This window comes from Macaca fascicularis, chromosome 19, assembly GCF_037993035.2.
Source record: "Macaca fascicularis isolate 582-1 chromosome 19, T2T-MFA8v1.1".
Classification (NCBI taxonomy): Eukaryota; Metazoa; Chordata; class Mammalia; order Primates; family Cercopithecidae; genus Macaca; species Macaca fascicularis.
In genome coordinates this window covers 22,459,008-22,478,396 of record NC_088393.1, presented here as the reverse complement: position 1 = coordinate 22,478,396, position 19,389 = coordinate 22,459,008, and the positions used below count along the sequence as shown (strand labels likewise).

Below are 19,389 nucleotides of genomic sequence, written 5' to 3'. Positions count from 1 at the left end.
TCATCACCTAGGTGATGTGACTCTCCTGCCTGAGCCCGCTCCTCAGGGGGTATTGTTACATATTTTCAGACCAAGCAACTAGGAGATATGACTCTTCTCTACCACTTGCGCTCTGCCCAGTAAGAAACTGATTTATCACTGGGCCCAGCACCTAGGTTATGTGACTCTCCTCTTCTGCCTTGGCTATACATACATTGCTATTGTGACGTGTGTCTGGGTGCAATGTCTGAGTTATGTGATTCTCCTGTATGGGCTCCGCCCCCAGGGACATTATTACCTATCATGTCGTTAGTCACCTAAGTGATGTGACTCACATTTTCTGCCCGGTCCCTGCCAGAAAGAGTAATAGTGACTTATCACTGGACCCAGCACCTCACTGATGTGACTCTCCTCTTTTACCTGGACCTTGCATATTTTTGGTATTGTGACATATTACTGGGTCCAACACCTAGAAGATAAGAGACTTTTACCTTGACCCTGATTAGAAGGGGTTTATTGTGATTTCCCTGCATCTATCATGTAGGGGTTGTGTCTTTTTTCTGCCTGTTCCCTGACCTCAGGGGAGATTGTGACTGGGTCTGGCAACCAGGTCATGTGTCTCTCCAGCCTGGGCCTACTCCATTGGGAAGCACTGTGACATATTGCTGGTCCCAGAAACTAGATCATGTGATTCTCCTGCCTAGTCTTTGTTTTCAAGGAAGATTGCAATATATTCCTGCCCCAGCACCCAGGTGATGTAACAATACTCCTTGGACTCTTCCCTCAGGAGTTATTGTGACACATTGCTGGACTCAGCACATAGGTGATATGACTCTCCTTCACTGTTTAGACTCTGCCCAAGGAAGGATTGTGATGTATTATCAGTCCTAGCACCTAGATGATGTGACTCTCCTCTTATGTTTGGGCCCTGCCTACATTGGGTATTGTGACATGTCTGCGTCCACCACATAGTTGATGTGACTCTTCTGCATGGGTTCTATTTACAGGGGTATTATGAAATATTTTTTCATTCATCCCCTCGGTGATGTGCCTCTTCTCTTCTGCCCGGGCCCTGCCAAAAAAAAGGGGGATTGTAACAAATCACTGGACCCAGAACCTAGGTGAGGTGACACTCCTATTTTGCCTGGGCCCTGAATATTTGGGTATTGTGTCATATCACTGGACTCAACACACAGGGGATGGGAGGCACATGCATGGGCCCTGCTCACAGAAGGCCTTGTGACGTATCTCCGCATCCATTACCTGAGAGATGTGACTGTCTTCTTTTACCTGCATTCTGTTTATAGATAGAAGATTGTAACATATTGCTGGGCCTACCGAACAGACGATGTGTTTCTTTTGCCTGAACCTTGCCCACACGGAGCATCGTGACATATCACTGGACTCAGCACCCAGGTGATGTTCCTCTCCTGCCTAGTCCCTTCCATCAGGGAATATTGTACAAATCTCTGGCCAAGCACCCAGGTGATGTGACTCTCCTGCTCACTACCTACTCCCAAGTTACATGTCCCATCTCACAGGTGAGATGATGACTCTCGTATCTTAAACCAGACAGTAGTTGATATGCTGTCTCTCATAGCTTGGCTTAGGAAAATGGATGAGATTCTAGGTCTCCTATTTTTATGAAGGTCAGAGTGGATTACCACACTCTCACCTATGGTATAAAGTCTTTGGATTGTACACAGTGTGCCATCACAGAGCCCAGCACACAGGTGAGATTGACTTGCATGTATGGACAACCAAGCACCTGTTAAAATTGTGACCCTCACAGATGGACAGACCCCAGTTGTGAATCTCACACATGGATGCAGTCCACAGTTGGAATTGTGACTGTCATAAGTGACCATCCATCCAGATTTGGGATTGTAAAACTGGTTGGTCTTTTTTTTTTTTTTTTTGAGATGGAGTCTTGCTCTGTCACCCAGGCTGGAGTGCAGGAGTGCAGTGGCACTATCTCTGCTCACTGCAAGCTCTGCCTCCCAGGTACTGCCATTCTCCTGCCTCAGCCTCTTGAGTAGCTGAGACTACAGGTGCCCGCCACCGTGCCTGGCTAATTTTTTGTATTTTTGGTAAGACGTGGTTTCACTGTATTAGCCAGGATGGTCTCCATCTCCTGACCTTGTGATCCGCCCACCTCAGTCTCCCAAAGTGCTGGGATTACGGACATGAGCCACCGCATCTGGCGATAGCAAAACTTTTTTTTTTTTTTTTTTTGAGATGGAGTCTCAGTCTGTCGCCCAGGCTGGAGTGCAGTGGCACTATCTGGGCTCACTGCAAGCTCCGCCTCCCAGGTTCACGCCATTCTTCTGCCTCAGCCTCCGGAGCAGCTGGGACTACAGGCGCCCGCCACCTCGCCTGGCTAATTTTTTTGTATTTTTTAGTAGAGACGGGGTTTCACTGTGTTAGCCAGGATGGTATTGATCTGACCTCGTGATCTGCCTGTCTCGGCCTCTCAAAGTGCTGGGATTACAGGCTTGAGCCACTGCGCCCGGCCAGCAAAACATTTTTAAATGCAGCTCATAGGAAAATGAGGGCTCTCCTATCTGAACCCAGAAAATCGGAGAGATGTTGACTGTCATAACTGGGCTTAGGGACACGGATACAATCACAGGTTTATACCAGCATGAAGATCTCAGGCTGGATTGCGACTCTCATGCAAACCATATAAAGCCCTAGGATAGTACAGAGAGTGTCCTAAAAGGGCCAAGCACACAGGTGAGATTATGCCACTCCTGTGCACACCCTGACTACAGTGAACATTGTCATTTTACCACGTGAACCCAGTCAACTTTTGAGACTCTGAACCTCACACCCAAAGGCAGCTGAAAGTTGAAAAATTGAATCACATACAAGGATCTGGTCCACAGGCAGGTTGGTGACTCTCAGACCAAGATTCAGCACACCTGTGAGCCTCTGACTCCACTAAGGGAACACAGTTCATGGGAGGGATTGAGGATTTAATCCACAGATCCAGTTCACCTTTGAGATGGTGACTCGTGTAATTAGACACAACATACAGTAGGTATTGACTCTCGTACCTTGAACCAGGACATGTGTGGGATCGTTAATCTCATTCTTAGACCTTCTTGCATATGTGATTGTATCATACAGCTCTTTCCAGCACCTGAGTGATCTGATCCTTCTGCCTAGGTCCTACAGGTGAAATTGTGGCATATCACTGAACCCAGCATCTAGGTGATGTGAGCCGATACTTTTGCCTTAGCACTTTTCACAGAGGGCATTGTGACATTTCGCTGGCCCTAGAACCCAGGGGAAGTGACTTTCCTTTTCTTGGTCTCTGCCCAAGAACAGATTGTGATATGGCACTGGGCTCAACACCTAGGTGATGTGACTTTCCATTCCTGCCTGGACCAAACACTTTTGTGATGCAAATCTGTTTGGGCCCTGCCTACAGAGGTATTATAACGTATCTGCTCATTCATCACCTAGGTGGCATGATTCTTGTCTTCTGCTTGGGCCCTGACAAAATGGGGGAATTTGACACATCACTAAACCCAGCACCTAAGCGATGCTACTCTTCTGTTTTCCCTGGGCCCTGCATATCTTGGGTATTGTTACATATAGCTGGGCATCATTCCTTGAGGATGGGAGGCTCCTGCATGTGCCCTGCCCATGAGGAGCCTTGTAAAATGTCTCTTCCTCCATCACCTAAGAGATGTGACTCTCCTCTTTTGCCTGCATCCTGCCCGCAGAAAATACTGTAATATATTGCCGGACCCAGACACCAGATGATGTGTCTCTCCTGCCAAGGCTGTGCCCACAGAGAGCATTTTGACATATCACTGGGCTCAGCACCCAGGTGAAATGACTCCGCTGCCTGTGCTCTGCTTTCAGAGGGGATTGTAATATATCTGTGACTGAGCACCTGGGTGATATGACTTCTGTCTGGTTTCTGACCTCAGGAAACATTGTGACATATCTTTGCCAAAAACCTACGTGATGTGAATCTGCTGCTCACTTCCTACCCACAGGTAAAATTGTGACATATATTTTGCCCAGCTCACAGGTTCATTAATTGCTCTTATACCTCAAACCATCCAATAGAAGAGATACTGTCTCCCATAACTAGACTTAGGAAAATGAGAGAGATTGTGGGTCTTCTCTATGTATTAAGGTCGTAAAGGACTACTATTCTTTTACATATTATATAAAGCCCTTGAGTGGTACAGAAAGTGTCATTACAGGGCACACTAAACAACCACCAACTGTTAAGACTGTCATCCTCACAGATGGACAGAGCCCATTGGGGAGGTCCTGAATTTCATACATTGACACAGCCCACAGTTTGGATTGTGACTGTCATATGTGAACATCCAGCTACAGTTGGGATGGTGACTCATTTCTAATTCTGGCAAGTTAGATCCTTTCTACCTGGACATGTTCAATGGAGAGATGTTGACTCTTATTCCTGGGTTTGGGGCCACGGGTAGGATCATGAGTCTGTAAATGCACAAAGGTCTCAGAGCATACTGTGACTTTAATGTGTGTATATATGTGTGTATATATACACACACACGTTATATATATAAAATATATGTATATATAATGTATACACACACACACACACACACACACACACGGGGTGTCCTAGCAGAGCATGGCACAGAGGTGAGATTATGACACTCATGTGTATATACCCAGCTGGCAGTAAGTATTGTCATTCTTCCACACGAACACAGCTGACTGTTGAGGTTCTGAATATTACATCCAAAGAACGTTGAAGTTGGAAAATTGATTCATATATGGATTTGGTTTGCAGGTGGGTTGGTGACTCTAAGACCAAGATCCAGCATATCTGTAAGGCTTTGACTCCACTAAAGGGACACAGTCTGTGGCTCTTACGGATGGATTCAGCAAACTGTTGAGATTGTGAGTTATATACTTAGACCCAACATACAGGAGGTGGTGCCTCTCATACCTCGAACCAAGACATGTTCAGGATGGTTAATCTCATCTCTGGACTTTCCTGCAGCTGTGATTGTGACATATACCTCAGCCTAGCACTTGAGAAATTTTATGCTCCTGCCTGGGCTCAGCCCACAGACCGGGTAGTGACATCTTGCTGCACCCAGCACTTAGTCAATGTCTTGGTTCTGCCCATAGAGACAACTTTGACATATTGTGGCTCCTCGCACTTAGGTTATGTGACTCTCCTGCCTGTGTTTTGCCCACATGGGCCGTTTTGACATATTGCTGAGTTCAGCATACAAGTGATGTAATCCTCCACCCTGTCCTCTGCCTACAGAAGACATTGTAACATACCGTTTGGTCCCTCACATGGGTGATATTACTCTCTGGCTCGCCCTTCTTTCAAGGGATATTGGGACATACTGCCGTACCCAGCACCTAGGTTAGGTAACTTTTTCTACTGCTTTGGCTGTGCCCAGTGAGGGGTTATGAAGTACCTCTGGGCCCAGCACCGAGGTGATTTGACTCTTCTCTTTCTTTCTTTCTTTCTTTCTTTCTTTCTTTCTTTCTTTCTTTCTTTCTTTCTTTCTTTCTTTCTTTCTTTCTCTTTCTTTCTTTCTTTCTTTCTTTTTTTTTTTTTTTTTTTTTTTTTTTTTGAGACGGAGTCTCGCTCTGCCGCCCAGGCTGGAGTGCAGTGGCCGGATCTCAGCTCACTGCAAGCTCCGCCTCCCGGGTTCACACCATTCTCCTGCCTCAGCCTCCCGAGTAGTTGGGACTACAGGCGCCCACCACCGCGCCCGGCTAGTTTTTTGTATTTTTTAGTAGAGACGGGGTTTCACCGTGTTAGCCAGGTTGGTCTCGATCTCCTGACCTCGTGATCCGCCCGTCTCGGCCTCCCAAAGTGCTGGGATTACAGGCTTGAGCCACCGCGCCCGGCCTCTTTCTTTCTTTTTTTAAGACAGAGTCTCACTCTAGGCCGGAATGCAGTGGCATGATCTTGGCTCACTGCTGCTTCTGCTTCCCGGATTCAAGCGATTCTCTTGCCTCTAGCCTTGTGAGAAGCTGGGATTACAGGTACCTGCCACCATGCCTGGCTAATGTTTGTATTTTTAGTAGAGACAAGGTTTCACCATGTTGGCCAAGCTTGAACTCCTGACCTCAGGTGATCCACTTGTCTTGGCCTCCCAAAGTGCTAGGATTACAAGCGTGAGTCACCATGCCCGGCCAGGTGAGAAAGCATCAGTATGACAAGGGCCATTTATAACTCTTGAGTTCTTAACAAAAGATGATATCTGCAAAATTGTTCTATTTAAGAAAACATTGAGCAAGCTTATGCTGCATTTCGACACAAAGAGCACAACAACAATATAATCCACAACAGTAAAGCAAAGTAAGTAAAATTATCCCACGTAAACTAAATAAGGGCAAGTGTTGGAACGAAGCTGTTATGGGTTTGCTACCTGATTCCAATATGTGTTCAGAATTAGAATACTGATCCGGAGTTTTGTTTTTTTTTGTTTTTTTTGTTTTTTTTGAGATGGAGTCTCACTCTGTTGGCCAGGCTGGAGTGCAGTGGTGCAATCTCGGTTCACTACAAGTCCGCCTTCTGGGTTCAAGCGATTCTCCTGCCTCAGCCTCCCGAGTAGCTGGGATTACAGTCATGTGCCACCACGCCCGACTAATTTTTGTAGTTTTAGTAGAGACAGAGTTTCACCATGTTGGCCAGGCTGGTCTCGGACTCCTGACCTTGTGACCACCCACCTTGGCCTACCAAAGTGCTGGGATTACAGGCATGAGCACCTGGCCCCGATCCAGATTTGTAGATTACCTATCTCTCTTGGTTCTTTCCAGCTGCAGTCAGAGATCAGTGGTGTGTTCACAGGAATAAGCAGAATTAGTCTAAATAGCAGGGAAAATACTCAAAAACAACAAATGAGACTAGTGTCTAATAACAGGTGTACCATAGTTCTTGAAACATAATTTTTTTCTCTCTCCAGTTTTCCATTTCTACTAAAGACAAATCATGGTAAAACTGATTTTCTTGCATAAAAAGCTTTAGTATTATATTTGGCCTGATTAGATGTATAAAATGCAGCAAAAGTAATTATTTTTCACATAGGTTTTAAAAATTGGCTTTGATGTAACTACGTTCCATTAAAGGACTATCAGAAAAGACTTTTTAAAAGCCAAGCCCAGCCATGGGTCTGTACCATCAAATACCTATGAGTTGGGTGAATTTCTCTCTTCTTGGGGTCCCAAGATAACTTCGGGCTCCTGGTTCTGTCAGAAAGAGACATTCCTGGCCAGGCATGGTGGCTCACACTTGTAATCCCAAGCACTATGGGAGACCAAGGTGAGTGGATCACCTGAGGTCAGGAGTTCGAGACCAGCCTGGTTAACGTGGTGAAAACTCATCTTGACATGAAATACTAATATTAGCTGAGTGTGCTGGCGTGCACCTGTAGTTTCAGTTACTCAGGCAGCTGGGGTGGGAGGATCACTGGAACCTGGGAAGCAGAGGTTGCAGTGAGTTGAAATCACACCATTGTCCCCAGGCTGGGTGATGGAAACTCTGTTTGAAAAAGAAAGAAAGAAAGAAAGAAAGAGAGAGAGAGAGAGAGAGGGAGGGAGGGAGGGAGGGAGGGAGGAAGGAAGAAAGGAAGGAAGGAAGGAAGGAAGGAAGGAAGGAAGGAAGGAAGGAAGGAAGGAAGGAAGGAAGGGAAAAGAAAGAAAAGAAAGAAAGAAAAAACATTTCTTATACTTACCACGGGTCAGGAACCCTGCATAGGGACTGCGCAAAGTCGGAGGCCAGCTTTCCCAAAAGGCTTATATTGACTCTACAAATTCAGTAGGATTTCTTCAAGGAAAGCACTCCATTCCAGTCAAAGTCTTCATGAAATTATCAGTGTCTCCAATTGTGCCCTGTTGCAAAAGAAAACATGCTTATGGCACATATGCAAATAACTATATTTCCATAAATAAAAAAAATAATAGATTTCCACATTCTGGAGAAATCAGGTGGAGAAAAACAAATATGCTCCGAATTTTTTTTACAGAAGTATACATTCCTCAGTTGTTAAAAACTGTAAATAGCTAAAAATATTTTGACTCTGAAAAACAAAAAAAAGGATTTGCAGCATTTTAAGAAAAAGGTAAAAAAATATTACTTTTGTCTTCTATTAATTCAGTTCATGCCATAAACTCCTTTTCTGCTTGATATTCATTAACATTTCAGCTCTCCGTGACAGTCCTGAAAATTTTTCCTCTGTTCTAATGTTGCAGTCTCCAAAGTTATCAGAAACCTGCATTTAAAAGCACCTGGCAAATTTCTATAGCAGACTATAAATCATCTCTTGAAGAGGATCAAATCAAGACAGCAATCGTTTATGGGTGACAAAAAGTCTTAGGACAGCTGTTATTTATTTATTTATTTATTTATTTATTTATTTAGAGATGGAGCCTCACCTTGCTCTGTCCCCAGGCTGGAGTGCAATTGCACAATCTCGGCTCACTGAAAGTTCTGTCTCCTGGGTTCAAGCAATTCTCCTGCCTCAGCCTCGGGAGTAGCTGGGATTACAGGCGTCTGCTACCAGGCCAGGCTAACTTTTTTTTTTTTTTTTTTTTCCCAGTAGACACAGGGTTGCACCATGTTGGCCAGGCTGGTCTCAAACTCCTGACCTCAGGTGATCCATCCACCTGGGCCTCCCAAAGTGCTGGGATTATAGGCGTGAGCCACCATGCCCAACTAGAGAGCCATTATTAAAGCCACAATTGACTAGAAATTTTGCTTACTCCTGTGGGATACAACTATTTGACATAAAAATTATAATTATTAATAACACACTAAATCACATCAGATTTACAGTTTTCCATAATTTTGGGACACTCACCAACAACATATTTATACTGATATAACCTAAAGAAAGCCAACCACCATTTCATATTTGACAATACATCCTGCATGATTTTAATACCAAATAAGCTGAATATGTCACTTGGGGACTTTAGGTAACCTAATATTTAAAAGATTAACTACGTCAGAAAAAGACAAAATTTGTAATTTAATATTGAAAAGTTTGTCAACTATCAAAGGTTTAAAACACTTGATAGTATGAAATCAAATTCCAGGTCACCATATGTCATTCTTTTAGCCAAGATGAGGTCAGGTGTGGTGGCTCATGCATGTAATCTCAGCACTTTGGAAGGTCCAGTTGGTTGGACTGCTTGAGGCCAGGAATTTAAGACCAGCCTGGCCAACATAGGGAAACTCCATCTCTACTAGAAATACAAAGGCAGATCACTTGAGGCCAGGAATTTAAGACCAGCCTGGCCAACATGATGAAACCCTGTCCCTTTCCCTTCCCTTCACCTCCCCTCCCCTCCCCTCCCCTTCCCTTTTTTTTTCCTTTTTTTTTTTTTTGAGATGGAATCTTGCTTTGTCACCCAGACTGGAGTGTAATGGCTCGATCTTGTCTCACTGCAACCTCTGCCTCCCAGGATCAAGCGATTCTCCTGCCTCAACCTCCCGAGTAGCTGATATTACAGATGCATGCCACCACACCCAGCTAATTTTTGTATTGTTAGTAGAGACGGGGTTTCTCCATGTTGGTCAGGCTGGTCTTGAACTCCTGACCTCATGATTTGCCCACCTCGGCCTCCCAAAGTGCTGGGATTATAAGCGTGGGCCACCCCCCTGGCCCCAAACTTTGTTTCTACTAAAAATAGAAAAATTAGCTGTGTGTGGTGGTACTTGCCTGTAATCCCAGCTATTCAGGAGGCTGAGGCAGGATAATTGCTTTAACCCAGGAGGCAGACATTGCAGTGAGCCAAGATCAGAACTTCAGCCTGGGCGATGGAGCTACAGTCCATCTCAAAAACAAACAAACAATGACAAAAACAAACGAAAAACAAACAAACAAAAACCCCACCAACAAAAAGAAAAACCATTTGTCTCCTGTCTTATTTTTCTTGTAGTTTATTCAAAAGGCACACAAAATTGTTCATTTTTCAAAATGTAATATAAAAATCTTGTTTAAAAGAGAAAGCCTACATTTCACTTTCGAATGAGTGTACTATTGGGGTTAAACCCACTTTTTTTTTTTTTTTCTTTTTGAGATGGAGTTTTGCTTTTGTCAACCAGGCTGGGAGTGCAGTGGCTAGATCTCGGCTCACTGAAACCTCCACTTCCAGGGCTCAAGCAATTCTCCTGCCTCAGCCTCCCGAGCCTCCCTCCTGAGCTTCCCTCTACTACTGCACCCAGCCAAAACAAGTTTTTCATAAAATCTTGGCCGGGTGCAGTGGCTCACGCCTGTAATCCCAGCACTTTGGGAGGCCGAGACGGGCGGATCACGAGGTCAGGAGATCGAGACCATCCTGGCTAACATGGTGAAACCCCGTCTCTACTAAAAATACAAAAAATTAGCTGGGCATGGTGGCAGGCACCTGTAGTCCCAGCTACTCGGGAGGCTGAGGCAGGAGAATGGTGTGAACCTGTGAGGCAGAGCTTGCAGTGAGCGGAGATAAAGCCACTGCACTCCAGCCTGGGCAGCAGAACGAGACTCCATCTCAAAAAATAAATAAAAAATAAAAAAAAATTCTTATATACAGATTTATCCAATCTTAATCAGTTTGACCGTAAGGCAAGATTCTCGTAAACTTTTAATAATTCTCTACAATTTTTGTTAAGGAACAGATCTGTGCTTTAAAAACAAAACAAAACAAAACACCTGTTGTACTTAAATTCCAATGTTTAATTTATTTAAAAAAAAAAAACTGAATACAGGCCAGGTGCGGTGGCTCAGGCCTATAAGCCCAGCACTTTGGGAGGCTGAGGCAGGTGGATCACGTGAGGTTGGGAGTTCGAGACCAGGCTGACCAATATGGAGAAACCCCATCTCTACTAAAAATACAAAATTAGCCCGGCGTGGTGGCCCATGCCTGTAATCCCAGCTACTAGGGAGGCTGAGGCAGGAGAATTACTTGAACCTGGGAGGCGGAGGTTGTGGTGAGCTGAGATTGCACCACTGCACTCCAGCCTGGGAAACAAGAACGAAACTCCGTCTCAAACAACAACAAAAAGAACTGCATAATATCTCTTTAACTTTAGCCAATATGTTCACACACAGAATTTTTTTTTTTTTTTTTTTTTTTGAGACAGAGTCTCGCTCTGTCGCCCAGGCTGGAGTGCAGTGGCCGGATCTCAGCTCACTGCAAGCTCCGCCTCCCGGGTTTAGGCCATTCTCCTGCCTCAGCCTCCCGAGTAGCTGGGACTACAGACGCCCGCCACCTCGCCCGGCTAGTTTTTTCTGTTTTTTAGTGGAGACGGGGTTTCACCATGTTAGCCAGGATAGTCTCGATCTCCTGACCTCGTGATCCACACATCTTGGCCTCCCAAAGTGCTGGGATTACAGGCTTGAGCCACCGTGCCCGGCCCCAGAATTTTTTTTACAAGATTAATTTTTTACAAACCTTCCACAACTTGCTCAAACCTTCAGCTCAATCCTAACTTAACTTAAAACAACTCTTCAGTCCTCTAAACTAGGCCAAAAAAATTAACATTTTTATGCCATCTTATAATCATTTACCAAAAGCACATTCTACTTTTCTTTTCTTTTTCTTTTTTTTTTTTTTTGAGACGGAGTCTTGCTCTGTGCCCCAGGCTGGAGTGCAGTGGCGCGATCTCGACTCACTGCAAGCTCCGCACCCCCGGGTTCACGCCATTCTCCTGCCTCAGCCTCCCGAGTAGCTGGGACTACAGGCGCCCACCACCTCGCTCGGCTAATTTTCTTGTATTTTTAGTAGTGACGGGGTTTCACCGTGTTAGCCAGGATGGTCTCAATCTCCTGACCTCGTGATTCGCCCGTCTCGGCCTCCCAAAGTGCTGGGATTACAGGCTTGAGCCACCGTGCCAGGCCACATTCTACTTTTCTTACACACCTTGCATGTAAAACTGCTTTTATTTCCCAAAGATTACTTATGTCACATGAACTAAAAGGCATTACGTTTGTTCCTTTTCTGAAAAAAAGTTAGACTTAAGCATTTATTATTCTTTTTTTTTTTTTTTTTTTTTTTTTTGAGACGGAGTCTCGCTCTGTCGCCCAGGCTGGAGTGCAGTGGCGCGATCTCGGCTCACTGCAAGCTCCGCCTCCCGGGTTCACGCCATTCTCCTGCCTCAGCCTCCCGAGTAGCTGGGACTACAGGCGCCCACAACCGCGCCTGGCTAATTTTTTGTATTTTTAGTAGAGACGGGGTTTCACCGTGGTCTCGATCTCCTGACCTTGTGATCCACCCGTCTCGGCCTCCCAAAGCGCTGGGATTACAGGCGTGAGCCACCGCGCCGGGCCAAGCATTTATTATTCTTAAGTCAATTAATCAGAACTCTTTCATATACAAATATCACACATGACCGGGTGCGATGGCTCACGCCTGTAATCCCAGCACTTTGGGAGGCCAAGATGGGCAGATCACTTGAGGTCAGGAGTTCGAGAACAGCCTGGCTAACATGGTGAAACCCTGTCTTTACTAAAAAATACAAAAATTAGGCCGGGCGCAGTGGCTCATGCCTGTAATCCAAGCACTTTGGGAGGCCGAGGCGGGTGGATCACTTGAGGTCGGGAGTTCCAGACCAGCCTGACCAACATGGAGAAACCCCGTCTCTACTAAAAATACAAAATTAGCTGGGCCTGGTGGCACATGCCTATAATCCCAGCTACTAGGGAGGCTGAAGCAGGAGAATTGCTTGAACCTGGGAGGCGGAGGTTGCGGTGAGCCGAGATCGTGCCATTGCACTGCAGCCTGGGCAACAAGAGTGAAACTCCACCTCAAAAAAAAAAAAAAAAAAAAAAAAAAAAAAAAAAAAAAACCAAAAATTAGCCGGGCGTGGTGGCAAATTCCTGTAGTCCCAGCTACTTGGGAGGCTAAGTCAGGAGAATCGCTTGAACCCGGTAGGCGGAGGTTGTGGTGAGCTAAGATTGCCCCATTGCACTTCAGCCTGGGCAATAACAGGGAAACTCCGTTTCAAAACAAACAAAAAAACAAAGGACAGTTGCCCTGAATAACCGAAAAGATAAGAAAGAAAGAGGATAGAAGGAAAGAAAAGCATTGCCTGAGGCAGGTTGGGGAAAGGGAGGCTCTCAGGGGTGCCAGTGAAAGACCCACCCATTGCAGCGACACTGAGAAATTCAGGCGGCGACTTCTCAGTCGCAAATTTCTCAGGAAATTTCCAGCAATTTCACTAGCTTTCAAGTTTCCCCTTTTGAGAGTAGAAGCTCCCCATGTCTCATGATCCTGTACGTGCCTAAGCCTGTCACGCACAACTGTCAGCAAAGAGCACAGGGAAAATTAATCTACAGAGTGTAGTGGCACGAGCTTGGCTCACTGCAACCTCTGCCTCCCGGGTTCAAGACATTCTCCTGCCTCAGCCTCCTGAGTAACTGGGATTACAGGCATGAGCCACAGCGCCTGGCCTGCTTCATCTATTTTTAACCAAGAGTGACATTACTGAGAGGGGCCTCTAACCGCCTAAATTTTTTTTTTTTTTTTTTTTTTTGAGCCAGAGTTTCCCTGTTGTTGCCCAGACTGGAGTGCAATGGCACGACCTTGGTTAACTGCATTTAAGTGATCTCCGCTTCCCATGTTCAAGTGATTCTCCCACCTCAGCCTCCCGAGTAGCTAGGATTACAGGTATGTGTCACCACGCCTAGCTAGTTTTTGTATTTTTAGTAGAGATGGGTTTCTACATGTTGTTCAGGTGGGTCTCGAACTCCTGACCTCAGGTGATCTGCCTGCCTCGGCTTCCCAAAGTGCTGGGATTACAGATGTGAACCACTATGCCCAGCCAACACCCTAAATCTTAGAAAGGACTCGAAGCTTCCTAACTTAGGCCTCAAACTTTTTATTAAGAGAGATCTTTAACCCAGTATGTCTTAGGAGAGACTGTAACTCTTCCATGTTGGGCCTGTAACCCAATCCCATTTTTTACCCTGGTAAAGTGTACCCCACTACTTACCCAAAGTTGGCTAATTAGTGCTGCAGTTTATTTCCTTCAGTTAAGTTTTCTCCTCAGTATGGTCCCTTTATAGTTTGCCAGAAAGCTGTTACTGAAAAGGGCTTTTGACCCAGACCCCAAGAAGTCAGGGTGAGTCCATGCAGTAAAACAAAAGCAAGTTTATTAGAGAAGTAAAGAAACAAACAAACAAAAAAATGGCTGCTCCATAGGCAGAGCAGCTAATATAATTCTTGTCTCTTAAATAGGCTTTGACCGTAGGAGGGCTTGAGACAATTCTGTAAGCTCAGCGGCTAGGTGATGTGACTTTCATCTTTTGCTTAAACCCTGTGCAGAAAAGGAAGAGTGGCTTATCACTGGACTTCACACACAGGGGATGTAACACTTCAGTCTAGGGTAATTGTGATATGTTCCTGTGCTGATCAACCAGATAATGTGACTCTTCTATTTTCCTGAGACCTTCCTACAGTGGGGATTGTAACATATTGCTTGGCCCAGCACCTACGTGATGTGACTCTTCCTCATACCAGAGACTTGCACCTAGGGAAGTTGTGACATATAGCTGAGCCCAGCCCCTAGGTTGTGTGACTCTTTTGATTATCCTCAGCTCTACCCACAAGGAGCTCTGGGAAATATATCTTTGAGCCCCTCAATTAGGTGATGTGACTCCCCTTCCTGGACTCTTTCCTCGGGAGGTATTGTGACAAATTCCTGGTCCAAGTACCCAGGTAATGTAACTCTTTTCTACTGCTTGGACTCTACCCAAGGAGGGATTATAATGTATCACTGAACCCAGCACCTACATTATGTGACTTTCCTCTTTTGTGTGAGTCTTGCATAAATTGTGTATTGTGACAAATAACTGGGTCTAAAACCTAGGTGATGAGACTCTTCTGCATGGGCCCTGCCTACAGGGGGTATTATGACATATCTTTTTGTTTGTTTTTTTAATCACCTAGGTGATGTGCCTTTGTTTGTGTGTGTGTGCGTCCTGTCCCTGCCAAGAGTGGGGATTGTAACATATCATTAAACTCCTTGTTTGCCTGAGCCCTGCTTATATTTGGTAGTGTGACATATGTCTGAGACAAACACCTAGGGCGTGAGAGCCTTCTGCCTGGGTCCTGCCCACAAGGAGCCTTTTGCCTTATCTCTGCATCCATCAACTAGGAGATGTGACTCTTCTTTTCTGTCTGGGCTCTGCAAAAACAAGTGATTGTGACATATCATCAAATGCAGCAACTAGATCATGTGATTTTTCTTCCCTGCTTGAGCCCTGGGTATGCTGTGTATTGTGATATATGGCTGGGTCCAACATCAAGGTAATGTGACTCTGCTAAATGGACTCTGCCCACAGGAGTATTATGACATATCTTTACATTTATCACCTTAGTTATGTGACTCTTTTTATTTCCCTGAGCCGTCTTGAATTAGGGATTGTGACATATCACTGAACCTAGCACCTAGGTGATGTGACTCTCTTTTATTGCCTGGGTTCTGCATTTTTTAAGTATTGTGACATGTCCCTGACCACAACACCTAAAGAATTGGGAGGTACCTGCTTGTACTCTGCCTATGGGAGGCATTGTGACATATCTCTGGGTCCATCAACTGCTTCATTTGACCCTCCTCTCCTACTCATGCTTTGTCAACAGGAGAGATTACGACATATCTCTGGAACCAGAATCTTGGTGATGTGACTCTTCTCTCCTGCTGAAGCCATGCCCACACAAGGGGAAGTGACTTATCACTGGGCCCAACACACATGTGATATAATTCTTCTGCCTGGTTTTTGTACCCAGGAGCCATTGTAATCTACCTCTGGGCCTGTCATTTAAATGATGTGACTATCCTTTTCTCCCTGAGCCCTATTCACAGAGAAAATAGTGACCCATCTGTGGGGTTCTCACCTAAATGATGTGACTCTCTTGCCTGGGCTCACCTCTCAAGGGAATTGTGACATATTACTGGACCAAGCACCTAGGTGATGTGGCTCTGACAAAGGAGAAATTGTGATGTATCACTGTTTCCAGCACCTCAGAGATTTGTCTCTCCTATTTTCATGAGCCCTGCATTTACTGTGTGTTGTGACATATGGCTTGGTGATGTGACTCTCTACTACACCTAGGTGATGTGACTCTCTACTTCTTCCTGAGCCATGCCAAAGAAGAGGATTGTGACATATCACTGGATCCAGCAGCTAGATGATGTAAATCTTTTGTTTTGCTGAGCCATGCATATCTTTGGTGTTGTGACATGTCACTGGACCCAACACCTATAGGACTGGATCAGAGGTTACTGAATAAGCCCTGCCCATAGGCGGCCTTGTGACATATGTTTGCATGTATCACCAAAGTGATGTGACTCTTTTTCTGCCTGCAGCCTGCACATAGAGAAGATTGTGACATATCGCTGCACCCAGTAACCAGGTGATGTGTCTTTTCTGGCAGGTCTTTTCCCACAGTGAGCATTGTGAAATATCACTGGGCTCAGCCACCAGATTATGTGACTCTTCTGCCTGTGCCCTGCTTCCAGGAAATACTATGACATCCCTCATACAGCACCCAGGTGATGTGACTCTTCTGCTCGTTTTCTATTTATAGATGGAATTGTGACAAATATCCTGGCCCAACTCATAGGTGCTATGATGATTCCCATACCTGGAATCAGCCAATAGGGGAGATAGTGTCTTTTGTATTGTAGCCTAGGGAAACAAGTAAGATCCTGGGCCCCCTCTTTGTATGAATGTCATAAAGAATTACCAATCTGACTGGGCACAGTGGCTCATGCCTGTATTCCCAGCACTTTGGGAGGCCAAGGTGGGTGGATCACGAGGTTAGGAGTTGGAGACCAGTCTGGCCAACATAGTGAAACTCAGTCTCTACCGAAAATACAAAAATTAGCTGGGTGTGGTGGCATGTACCTGTAGTCCCAGCTACTCAAGAGGCTGAGGTGGGAGAATCACTTGAACCCAGGAGGCAGAGGTTGCAGTGAGCCAAGGCCATGCCATTGCCCTCCAGCCTGGGTGACAGCGTGAGATGAGGCTCCTTCTCAAAAAAAAAAAAAAAAAGTCTTACCAATCTTTGATGTGTTTCGTAAACCTTTTGGGTGGCACAAAGAGTGTCTTCACAGGGTTTAGCACACAGGTGAGATTGTTTCTAAGATGCAGAAACTGCCAACTCTTAGGATTGTCACCCCCACACATGGCAAAAGACAACTAGTGAGCTCCTGAATCTCACAGGTGGACACAGTTCAAAGTTGGAATTGTTACTGTCATATATTAACATTTGGCCACAATTAAGGTGGTGACTCATTAATAAATGCAGTGCATAGACAGGTGAAGACTCTCCAATCTAGACCCTGCCGACTAGAGAGTGAGGACTCTCTAATCTGACCCTGCCAACTATGCTCACACCTGAACTTAGGGTCACGGATAGAATCATGGTGTACATACAAGCAGAAAGGCCTCAGAGCAGACTGTGACTTTTATGCACACTCTGTAAACCCCTTAGGTGATGCAGAAAGTGTTCCAACAGAGCCTAGCACACAGGTGACATTGTGAGACTCTTATGCACACCCAGTCAACAGTAAAGACTGTCATTCTGTCTCATGAAAACAGCCAATGATTGAGCTTCTGAATCTCAGACTTGGAGGTAGTCAAAAGTTAGAAAATTGACTATCATACCTGGATTCCTTTCTCAGGTGGGTTGGTGACTCTCAGATTCAACACAACTCTGAGGCTGTGACTTCACTAAGGAGATACAGTCCACACGAGGAATTAAGGGTCTAATGGACAGATTATTCGACCATCTAGATTGTGACTCCTTTACTTAGGCCCAACCTACATGAGCTATTGAATCTTACACCTAGAACCTAGACATATATGGGATTGTTAATCTCATACCTGGACATTCCTGTAGGTGTGATTGTGACCTAGATTCTGCCCGTCACCTCAGTGATTTAACTCTACTCCCTGGGCCCAGCCCACAGCTGAAATTATAAAATTTCACTGAAACCAGCAATTAGGTGATGTAGCTGCATGCTCCTGCCTTAGCATTGCAAAAAGGTAGCATGTGACATATTGCTTGGCCTTGCACCCAGGTAACATGAGTCTCTTCTGTCTTCATGTTGCCCACAGGGGGCATTGTCACATATCACTGGCACCACATTCAGGTTATGTGACTCCCCTGCCTGTGCCCTGCCCATATGGGCCATTTTGCCATGTTGCTGTGTCCAATACCCAGGTGATGCAACTCTCTTGCCTGGCCCTGCCTACAAGGTTTTTATGACATATCTACGCACCAATCAACTTTGTGTTTTGATAATCATCTTCTACCAATTTCTGCTCAAAAGAAGAATTTTGACAAATAATGGGGACCAGCACCCAGCTGACGTTACTCTACTCTTCTTTCAAGGTTTGGTTTGAAACCAAGGGGATTTTGTGGCATGTCCCTGAGCTAACAGACAGGTGATATTCTTCTGTCTTGACTCTTCCAAAATAAAGCATTTTTACATAGTGCTGTGCCCAGGACCACAGTGACTGAGTCTCCTGCCCAGACCCTACCCACAGACAGATTGTAACGTATCTCTAGACCCATCAACTGTTTGATGTGAGTCTCTTCTTTTACCTGGTCTTTTTCCACAAAAGATATTGTGATATATATATCTGGGCCCAGCACCTAGGCGATGTGACTTCTTCTGCCTGGGTCATGCCCATAGAAAGGAGAGTAACTTACTACCGGGCCTACCACAGATATGCTGAGATACTTCTGCCTGTTGCTTGCCCAGATGCCTATGGCATATTTCTGGGCCCATCACCTAGATGATGGGACTCTCCTCTTCTTTCTGGGACCAGTACACAGTGGGAATTGTGATGCATTGTTTAGTTCATCAGCTACTCGATGTGACTGTCTTCTCATGAGAGTCCTGCCCACTCGGGTAATTGTGACATATAATCTAGCCCAGTTTCTAGGAAACCTGACTCTTCTCTTATTCCTTTACCTTACACAGAATTGGCAACATCTCTGAGCTTCTCACATAGGTGAGGTTACACTCCTCCCTGATCTCTCCCTTCAGGGAATATTTTGACGTACAGCTACACCCAACAGCTGGGTAATAAAATTCTTCTATCTTTTGGGTTCTGTCCAAAAAGAAACTGGGATGTATTGCTAGGCTCAGTACCTAAGTTATGTGACTCTTCTCTCCTGCCTGGGCCCTGCATACATTGTGTATTTTGATATATTGTGGGCTCCAACACCTAGGAAATTGGTGATTTCTACCTGTGGCCTGCCCACAGGAGGCCTTATGATGTATCTCTGTATTCATGACCTAAGATATATGACCCTCGTTTTTACCCTCCACTTTGCCCACAGGGAAAATTGTGACGTATCACTGGGCCCAGCAAGAAGGTGATGAGTTTCTTTTGCCTGCACCTTGCCCACAGAAAACAGTGGAACATA

The 19,389-nt window shown here is 45.3% G+C and overlaps 1 long non-coding RNA gene across 3 annotated transcripts; it reads left to right on the top strand.

The window, feature by feature from the left end:
• The first annotated feature begins 819 nt into the window (after window positions 1–819).
• Window positions 820–17,182, top strand: LOC135968587 (uncharacterized). 3 transcript variants are annotated; one of them, XR_010583486.1, is made up of 4 exons: window positions 820–1,100; window positions 1,287–1,395; window positions 3,924–3,992; window positions 16,381–17,182. It is a non-coding gene; the product is annotated as an uncharacterized lncRNA (long non-coding RNA). The 3 variants fall into 3 exon arrangements; XR_010583487.1 differs by having other exon boundaries at window positions 3,856–3,992; XR_012428645.1 differs by lacking the exon at window positions 3,924–3,992.
• The last annotated feature ends 2,207 nt before the right edge of the window (window positions 17,183–19,389 follow it).